This window comes from Megascapheus bottae, chromosome 19 (genome assembly GCF_031878675.1).
Source record: "Megascapheus bottae isolate mThoBot1 chromosome 19, mThoBot2.hap1, whole genome shotgun sequence".
Lineage (NCBI taxonomy): Eukaryota > Metazoa > Chordata > Mammalia > Rodentia > Geomyidae > Megascapheus > Megascapheus bottae.
Genome location: NC_143527.1, coordinates 32238602 through 32248630, shown reverse-complemented (window position 1 = coordinate 32248630; position 10029 = coordinate 32238602). Strand labels below are relative to the sequence as shown.

General features: G+C 37.3%; 1 pseudogene; it reads right to left on the bottom strand.

The window, feature by feature from the left end:
- Window positions 1-316: 316 nt before the first annotated feature.
- On the bottom strand, window positions 317-5071 carry LOC150049803 (DNA endonuclease RBBP8 pseudogene; annotated as a pseudogene).
- Window positions 5072-10029: the final 4958 nt, after the last annotated feature.

Genomic DNA, 10029 nt, shown 5'->3' with positions numbered 1-10029 from the left:
GAACTCACAACTATTATAATAGAATAACATAATTAAATAGAATAACAGCAATAGAACAATGATGATCCCTAACTCAAAGAAATGTGTACAGTAAATGAGGATTTTACTGTTACTGACACACAATAAGTACTCAGAAAGGGTTAGACATTACAGTTTATATTAGAATCTAAATTTGTATTTTTTTTCATTTTAAATAGTTGCTTGTGTAGTAAACACATTTTTAATAAAAACTGATTTATAAATCAATTTACAGAAGATCAAAGCTTGATATCACCTTGAACTATAAATAACTAAAATGAAAAAAACTTGTCTTCAATCATCTGGTTTTGCTGTAGGTCTTCTGCTCCTTGCCTTTTGGAGAAAACATTGCATTATAAGGCTGTTGTCTTTTTGGACAAGGGCAATGATCAAGATCTTCCTTAATGTAACCTCTTCCTATGCAAGTCTGAGTGGAAGGAAAACCAACTTCCCAGAAATTCTCTGGTGTGTTGGGTGGAATGTAATGAAATCGATGTGTTGAGCAGGAAGCCAACTTTTTCTCTCTTTCTTCTGCAGGCATATCTGCATAATACATTTCAAATTCCTTACATGTATGCTCAGGTAATTTTCTTCTCTCTTCTTTTTTTCCAAACCACCTCAATCTAAGGAAAATTTTGCAAGCTAGTTTCTCTCTCATTTCTTTAAAATATGGCTCCACATATGCTTTCTGTTTGACCTTATCTTGCTTATCACCCTGTGTGTTTGGTTTCTTGGAGGCAGGCACCAATTCCTTCTCTTCATGTGCTACCTGGGGGCAACTATTAGCCAAGCAGGATTCATATTCTTCATGTATGGTCCTATCGAACATATCATCTAGGCTATCATTCATTTTCCTTCCCCCATTTGGAATTCTTTCTCCTTTTTTCTCTTGCTTCTTCGATTTCAAAACATGGTGTCACACCAATGTACAGTCCATGTCTAGAGTCTCTCCTCCTGCTCTTGGTTGACTGCCATCCTTTATCTATTACAGTTATTCATTTCATACTGAGAAAGATCCATTCCAGTGTCTACACTCCATTGGATATTTTCAAAGGACACATCTTGGTTGTTTTGCAGGATGTTTATTTTAGCAAGTCTACAGGGATTTAGCTGTAGAACTATTGCAAGTTCACATCCTCCACAGACTTATCTGGTTTTCATTTTTGATTCATGAGAACCAGCATCCTTCACATCATCAAAACGATTCTCTGTCTCCAAACGTTCAAGTGGACACAGGGGGATCTTGAAGACAGGATTCTCTTCTTTTCTTTATGATGGTGTTTTATAGTCTGGAGAGGATTTACTCAAATACTGGATAATACACTTCTGCATCCAGAGCTCTTCTGGGGAATCTTTGGGTAACATGCATCTCCCACTCAAGACCCTACGGTTTGAGGACGAATCCTTTGAAATAGGCTTCAAAGCTTCATAAATAGTCACTTGTTTAAATTTGCTTTTAGAAATCTCACTTCTTGGCTCTGCAGTTTAATACAGTCCCACTTATTCAGCCTTTCTCTGATTTGTTGTGATTCTTGGTCCTTATTAAGAAAGTTTCTACCTGTGCCAAGGAGGCCTAGTGTATCTCCTATTCATTCCTGTAAAGTTTTCCGCGTGTCAGCTTTTACCTCCAGGTCTTTGATCCATTTGGAGTTAATTCTAGTGCAAGGTGACAAAGAAGGATCCAACTTTAGTTTTCTGCAGGTGCTTAACCAGTTCTGCCAGACCAACTTGTTGAAGAGGCTGTCTTTCTTCCATTCTATTTTTGGCTCCCTTGTCAAAGATTAGGTGGCCATAGGTCTGTGGTTTAGTATCTGGGTTCTCAATTCTATTCCATTGGTCTTCAGGCCTGTTCTTGTGCCAGTACCAAGCTGTTTTGATAATTATAGCTCTGTAATAGAGTCTAAAGTTTGGAATTGAAATTCCTCCAGCACTGTTCTTTCTGCTAAGAAGTGTTTTTGCTATATGGGGTCTTTTATTATTCCACATGAAATTTTGGATTGCCTCTTCTATTTCTTTAAAGAATGACATTGGGATATTGATGGGTATTGCGTTGAATTTGTAGATAGCCCTTGGCAAGATTAGATTGTCATTTTCACAATGTTGATTCTTTCAATCCAGGAGCATGGGAGGTTTTTCCATTTCCTCAGTTCTGCTTTAATTTCCTTTTTTAGGGTTTTAAAGTTTTCATCAAAAAGGTCCTTTACATTCTTATTTAAGCTAATTCCTAGGTACTTTATTTTCTTTGAGGCTATTGTGAAAGGAGTTTCTTTCCTGATTATTGCCTCGTTCCTCTCACTGTTGGCGTAAAGGAAGGCAGTTGATTTTTGAGGGTTGATTTTATAGCCTGCTACTCTTCCAAAGTTTTGAATCAGCTCAAGGAGCTTGGGAGTAGAGTCTATAGGATTCTTTCAATACAGAATCATGTCATCTGCAAAGAGGGATAGTTTTATTTCCTCTTTCCCTACTTGGATCCCCTTTATGCTTGCTTCTGGTTGTCCTTAATGTACTATGTTGTCTCTCATCTCCTTTGCTGTCCCTTGGTTATCTCATATTGTTACAGTATCTCACTTTGTTATCTGATATATTGAATTTATTTGTATTTGGTTATTTGAAATTTGATAGGGAAGGGGGGAAAACCAAGATGGGTGGGGGGTGTGGGGGCGAGGGTAATGGGTACCAAGACATGTGAAAGGGTATCAACGTATGTGAATTAATGCACCTTCTACCTGGCAAATATCATGTAACCCTTTTACTAATTACAAAAAAAAAAAAAAAAAAAAAGGATTCCTCCTCACTCCAGTTAGAATGGCCAGGATCAGGAAAACGAATAATAACAGATGCTGGAGAGGATGTGGCCGGGAGGGATCACTACTACACTGTTGGTGCAAACTCGTTCAACCACTATGGAAAGCAGTGTGGCAGTGCCTCAAAAGGCTAAACATAGAACTCCCTTATGACCCAGCAATACCAATACTTGGCATTTACCCAACCATCCAGAAACAAGGGCATACTAAATCCACTAGCACAACAATGTTCATTGAACTATTCACTATAGCAAAGATATGGAACCAACCTAGATGTCCTTCAGTTGATGAGTGGATCAACAAGTTGTGGTATTTGTACACAATGGAATTCTATGCTGCTGTCAGAAAGAATGACATCGCCCCATTTGTTAGGAAATGGAAAGACTTAGAAAAAAATCATATTAAGTGAAGTAAGCCAGACTTAAAGGAACTTAGGCTCAATGGTTTCTCTCATTTGTCATAATCAGTAGAAACCTTGGCCTCTACTAGCAGAGATCTGCAATAGAGCAAAATCTTGATACATAAGGCCATATAGTATGAAGCTAACTGAAAGGACCTCCAGGATATTGAAACAAAAGCCATATAATGAATGATGGTTGTCCTTAATATACTATGTTATCTCTCATCTCCTTTGCTGTCCCTTGGGTATCTCATATTGTTACAGTATCTCACTTTGTTGTCTGATATATTGAATTTATTTGTATTTGGTTATTTGAAATTTGATAGGGAAGGGGGGAAAACCAAGACAGGAGGTGGGGTGGGGGGAGGGTCATGGGTACCAAGCCATGTGAAAGGTATCAATGTATCAATGTATATGAATTAATGCACCTTCTATCTGGCAAATATCATGTAACCCTTTTATTAATTATAAAAAATATTCAATTAAAAAAAAGAGCCTTGGGGGCAGTTTATTTCATGTTCATTTTCTTCCTCATTCTTCTTCCTTTCAGATGGTCTACTTCCCAATGATTTCAGAGGCATGAAATGTTTATCAGTAATAGCTTCTTTAACGTGTTCAGTCTTATCCTGTTCATCTATGGATTCATTTACATTTTAAGTATTTGTTTATTAGGTAATGACTGGCTAATGATCTTACTCATTCCAGACCCAAGACCATGTTGTGTGGAAAGGGTACTATCTTCAGATTTTGACCTAACTTTCTCTGATTTGAAATAGAAATGTTGCTAAAGGGGAAAGTTTTCAGACTTCTTTTCATAGTCTCTAAAAGCAAAAGGGATAAACTTGTATTGAAGCCTAAATTGGTTTCAAATTAGAGGTAGCTCCAAAAACAGGAGATGACACTTGAGTACCCACTTCTTCTTGAGGAGTCTTTGAAGTAGAATCTGAAAATTGTGAACTATCTTACTATTCCTCATCCATTCCTCAAAAGTCTGTTTCTTGTGATCTTCTTCCAGACAGTGGTAGAACGCATCACCAAGAAGACCAACAAGACCTTGCGGTTCAGATTCTTCTCGAACACTAAGCCCAAGTGTTTCAGTAACAAGTACTAGATTAAAATTGTTCATTCCCCATGGTTTAGCCAGTGGAGAATGACTTTGATCACAACTGTCAGCTACTAGATTTTCATTTTCCTTAGAGTTATGTTGGGAATGAGTTGAAGCCTTAGAAACATTTTTTAAATCTTTATCATCTGTACCAGAGTGCTCTGATTTAGTATGTGTTTGTTCTACATATCAAACATGGAGATTCTCTTTCCTTCGTAGTAGGTTAATGCCAGAAAATGAAAAAGTTGTTACTGGTGGAGTAATATTTTCTACACCATCAAGCTCAAGCTCAGCTGCTTAATGTTGCTGATCATTCTCTATTTTCTATTGAAGTTGTTCAGAAAGCTTTTTATTCTCTTCCTGAAGAGTGTTCTTTTCATTCATGAATTCTGTAATTAGTTTAAGATTCTGTTGCCAGTGATTTTCAAACTCTTGCTGCTTTTTCCACATATGTTCTTCAGTTACTGCACAATGATCACACAGTCCTGCTCTTAACCGATCTTCCAAAGCTTTAATGGTTTCATGAAGAACCTTCTGTTGCTCTCTCAGCTATTGATTTTTAGTGAAGAATTCTTCTAGTCTTGGTGCATCTAAAAGTCTTTCCTTTTTCAGTTTGGTTACTTTTACTTGTAAACCTTGTACTTCTTTATCATGATACTCCTTTAGTTTCGTTCAAAGTTCCCTGAAGTCACTAGATACATCTGCAGAAGTAGGGCTTCCACAATTGCTTCCAGAGACATTCATCTTGCTTGGAAGGCTCCACACTTCCACATAATGAGTTCTGGCCTTTCCTGTTACATTATATAGATATGAAGTTGTCTTTGGGTAGAGCCACCAAAGTTCCTTGGAGATTCCGGGAAACTCTGGGAGGGAAGCTGATGGGAGGAGATGGACAGCTTGCAGGTTTCTTTTTGTCCCGGACTGCTGGGTGGGGAGGCCTGTGCCTCCCAGGTCGGGGAAGGCCAGAGGGCCGCCAGCCCAGCCCGGCTCTGAGGCTGCTGCCCCACCCCTAGACTTGTATTTTTAAACTTTTTCCCATGATGCCAACGTTTTTGTTTTAAACTATGGTTGTTCTTGAAAAATAATTGAACAGGATTTTTAGAAATTTATCTTACTGTGTTATGATAGTATTTTATTGTCCTTTACATATTTATGAAGGTGCTCATTGAGAAAACAGAGAAAGAATATAAATTAGCAGTACAATCACTATTTTTTTAACACTGACGTTCCTTCTAGTAGGCATCCTTCTCTAAGCTTGAGCATAAATTTCCTTTTCTCTTGGTATTGATTCCATTCACATTGCATGAATATGTGCATGCTTAGGGTTCAAGATTAGGCACAATACATCAACATAATCATACATTATTTAACTGATTTTAAGGAACACATCAGTGAACATTACAAAGATTTTTGTTTTTATGGAGTTTATAGTCTAAGCATTATAATGCATAAATAACCATGGCATGTGCATAATATTCCAGGAATTGCTCAATGAAAAGAATAAAACAAAAGTAAATTAAGGAGGATGGGGGAAGGGGTAGATAGGCATTGTTTGCTATTTGAGGAACATTGGGTCAGGTTTCATTCAGATGGTAAAAGTTGAGAGAAGATATAAGGGGAATAAATGCCTGCATTCTGAATATTTATGTCTACCCTCAAATTTATTTGTTAGAATTATAACCTGCAAGATGATTTATATTAGAATTGTGGCCTTTGGGAGGTGTTTACGTAATGAGGGACAAGCTGGCATGAATGGAAATGTTGCCATTATACAAGAGGTCCAAAAGAGTTCAGTCACTGCTTCAACCAGGTGAGAATACGATGAGCAGGCACCACCTATGGCCCTGGAAGCAGAAAGTAATGGTATCACCAAACCTATTGTGGACTTTCCAACCTTCAAACCTGTAAGAAAAACAAACTAAACAAAACACCGAACCTTTTATTACTAAGCACCCAGTCTAGGATATTTGCTAATAGCAGCCTGAACAGTATACAACAATAAGATAGATACCCCTCCAGGTTACAAAGGAAAGATGTTTCCTAACAAAAGTCAGTGCTCACAGAGAGACTAGAACAGAGAACATGAATCACTAGCTTTCAGAACTTTTGTAAGAATGTGAAGGTCATTTGATAGACTTGTGTATATGTGTGTGTGGGGGGGGAAGGGTAGACCATTTCCTCCTCTGAAGAAGAATATGCAGCCATATGACAAGAGTGGTCTGTATACAGAGTTCAGCAGTCACCTATTTCAGAGTGGACTTCAGTGTACCCATCATTAGCTTCCTTCTTCCACCTCCTCCACACCCATAACTGAGGAGGTTGTAGGCCCAGTCATTGTGGCTCACGGAGAAATGCATGATGGGTGATGATTGCGTCTGTGCTTCCTGCCAGCTGTGGCTGTGGCTTTTCTGGGCTTGCATTTCAGGTCAGCTTTGACCTATGGCCAGTCCTGCTCTCTCCTTTTTCTTTCATATGTTTTGATCTTCCTCAGAATGCTGTGACCACACTGAATTAATGCTCTCATAACTTATTGTGTATGGATTAGTTCTACAAGTTCATGACTCATAGAAAGCAGGAATTATATGGTAAGGGAATCATAGACTTCGAATTACAGCTCTTGTCATTAATTATGTGCTCTTTGACATGTTTCTGAAGTTCTTTAGTCCTTAATTGCCTCATTTGGAAAATTGAACTAATGTCAACTTGAAAGATTTTGCTTGAGTTAAATTATATAATAAGTATTTAAAGTTTTGAGTGTTTTATACACAAACGTTGGACAGAGTATGATTATTGTAACTTACTCGTAGATTATTTAAAGATCATTATTATTCAGATGATCCTAGAATAGATATGTAGTACAACTGATATATTGAATTGTTTCATAATGAATAACACACATGGCAGATTCATGCATAAATCTATGAATTTGTTTTCCAAAGTGAACATGATGTAGGCCTAGAGTTGGATCCCCAGTTACCACAAAACAACATATAAACACAAACAAAAACAAAAATTTTTAACTTCAGAATCTATCCTCAAGCTGCCTTCCAGTCATTGGTTCAAAGCAGGAACACCAGAGATTCGTTTCTCTCTTTTTGCATATAAATACAATCAAACAAACATGTATTTCTATCGGTTTGATTTCTTATGTTCAAATTATATTTGTGAGATTTATCTATGAAATTGTAGCTTGTAGGTCAGTCATTTCCATTATTATATAATGACCCAATAAATGAGTATTTCATGATTTCTTTCTTCTCTTACTGGTGAGTATTTTCAGGAGACTGTAAGAATGGATGTTTTGAATATTCTTAAATTCAGTTTTGGAAAAATGAATATATATGCATTTCTCCTGTGCATTTCAAAAAGTGAAATTTAAGTTTATAGGTTTAGTTGTCATTGTTAGAATGTTGCCTAAAATCAATGTACCAATTTTGTTCGTTCAAGTAGTTTGTGGGAATTCTGATTGGTCCGTGATCTTTCAATTGCTAGACTGTGTATTTTAATTTTAATTTTTGAATTTTTAGCTATTCAAATGGATGTGTCTTGCTATCCTATTATGGTTTTGATTTGCATTCCAAAAAGACTCCTGAAATTAAATGACTTTACTGTACTTGGCCTCTTAGGTTTTCTTTAATAAAACTTCCATTTGTCTCTTCTGCCTGTTTTCCTTCCTAGGTTGTGTTATTTAAACCAGTTATTTGATATGCTAGTATGAGCCTGCTACTTAATTTAGGGGTTAGAAATATCTCCTCACATTCTCTGTTTTGCCTTTATTTCTTAATGTTCTATTGAACACAGGATTCCAATTTTAATATGATGTACCTCAGCATCATTATTAAATGGCTTTTATGTCCTTGTGGGTTGCATTTCAGAAAGCTTTGCTCATGCAAATATAATAAACTGTTTTTCCAAACCTTTCCCCATGGATATTAGAAACATTTTATTTTTACATTAACAACAGTATTTCACTTGTATATATATGATGTTAAGTTGGAGTTATCTTCCTTCCTTCCTTCCTTCCTTCCTTCCTTCCTTCCTTCCTTCCTTCCTTCCTTCCTTTCTTTCTTCCTTTCTTTTTTCCTCCCTCTCTCCCTCTCTCCCCCCGTCTCTCCCTCTCTCCCTCCTCTCCCTCTCCCTCTCCCTCCTCTCCCTCTCCCCCTCCCGCCCTCCCTCCCTCCCTCCTCCTTCTCTCTCTCTCTCTCTCTCTCTCTCTCTCTCTCTCTCTCTCTTCCTCCCTCCCTCCCTCCCTCCCTCCCTCCCTCCCTCCCTCCCTCCCTCTCCTCTCTCTCTCTCTCTCTCTCTCTCTCTCTCTCTCTCTCTCTCTCTCTCTCTCTCTCTCTCTCTCTCTCTCTCTCTCTCTGTGCCGACTGTGGGGCTTGAACTTAGGGCATTGGTGTCCTTATGATTCTTTTTCTAAATGCCAGTGCTCTGTAACTTAAGTCAAAGCACCACTTTTTTTTTAAATGCAGATGGGATGGGACAGTTTGTTGAACATAAGAGTCTCACTGGCTTTCCTGCTTGGCTAAACTTTGAACCCTGATCTTTATATGCCAGCATTCTTTGTGGCTAGGATTATAGGGCCACTGACACTTGGCTCAGATTTTTGTTGTTGTTGTTGATCATGGGGCTTGAACTCTGGGCCTGGCTCTGTCCCTGAGCAGTTCACCTCTACCCACTTCTAGTGGTTAAATGGAGATTAGAGTCTCACAGACTTTAGTGCATGAGCTGGCACTAAATCTCAGCCTCCAGAGTAGCTAGGATTACAGGCATGAGTCACCGTGCCTAGCTCAGATTTCCTTTTTTAAAACATTCACATCAAGGTAGTCAAGTTGATGGAAAATGCATTTCTCCAGTCCACTACAAGTCAGCCATGTTCTGCATCAATTGTATATGTGTTTGTAAGCTTATTTCTTATGCCATTTCTTCCAAATTTCCATTCATTTATCTTGACTCTATTCATTCGGATGATTGCTGTTATATTTACTGTTGTACATTTATATATATATATATTTATTGTAATTAATAGAAGGGTTACATTATATTCACCAGATAGAAGGTGCATTACTTCACAAACATTGATACCCTTTCTCAGGACATGGTCCTCATTTCCCTCCCCCCTCGCCCCGCTCATCTTGATTTCCCCCCTTCCCTATCCAATTTCAAATACTGTTGTACATTTTTTGTGATTTTTCTTTAAAAATTGTTTTAGCTACTCCTGACAATTTAATTTCTGCAAAAGGCATGGCATTTTTTTTTAAAATTTGGAGTTCATAGTTTTGTAGAATGGTTTTGCAAATGTTAAAATTTCTAAAATATTGTGTGTTTTGATTCAGAAACAGAATACTTTAGTCTTTAACTATGACTAAACTATTTGATAATATTGTGTGTAGTGGTCGTGTACACTTACATGTGGTTTATAATTATTTGAAACTTTGGGTACTATTATAAATAATACATTAAAAAATTCATTTTCTATTAGTTCATTGCTGATTTTCAGAAAGAGAAGTGCTTTTATATATTGATTTTAATGGTTTTCACATTCAGTGACCTTTTATGAATCCAATATTAATTTTAGCAGTCTGTCTGAAGATTCTCTTGGATATTCTGAGTACATAATCCTGTCTTCAGTAAATCATAAAACAATTTTTTCTACCCTTCTAATCCATAGCCCTTCCAAAGATTATTCTTTTTGTTGTATT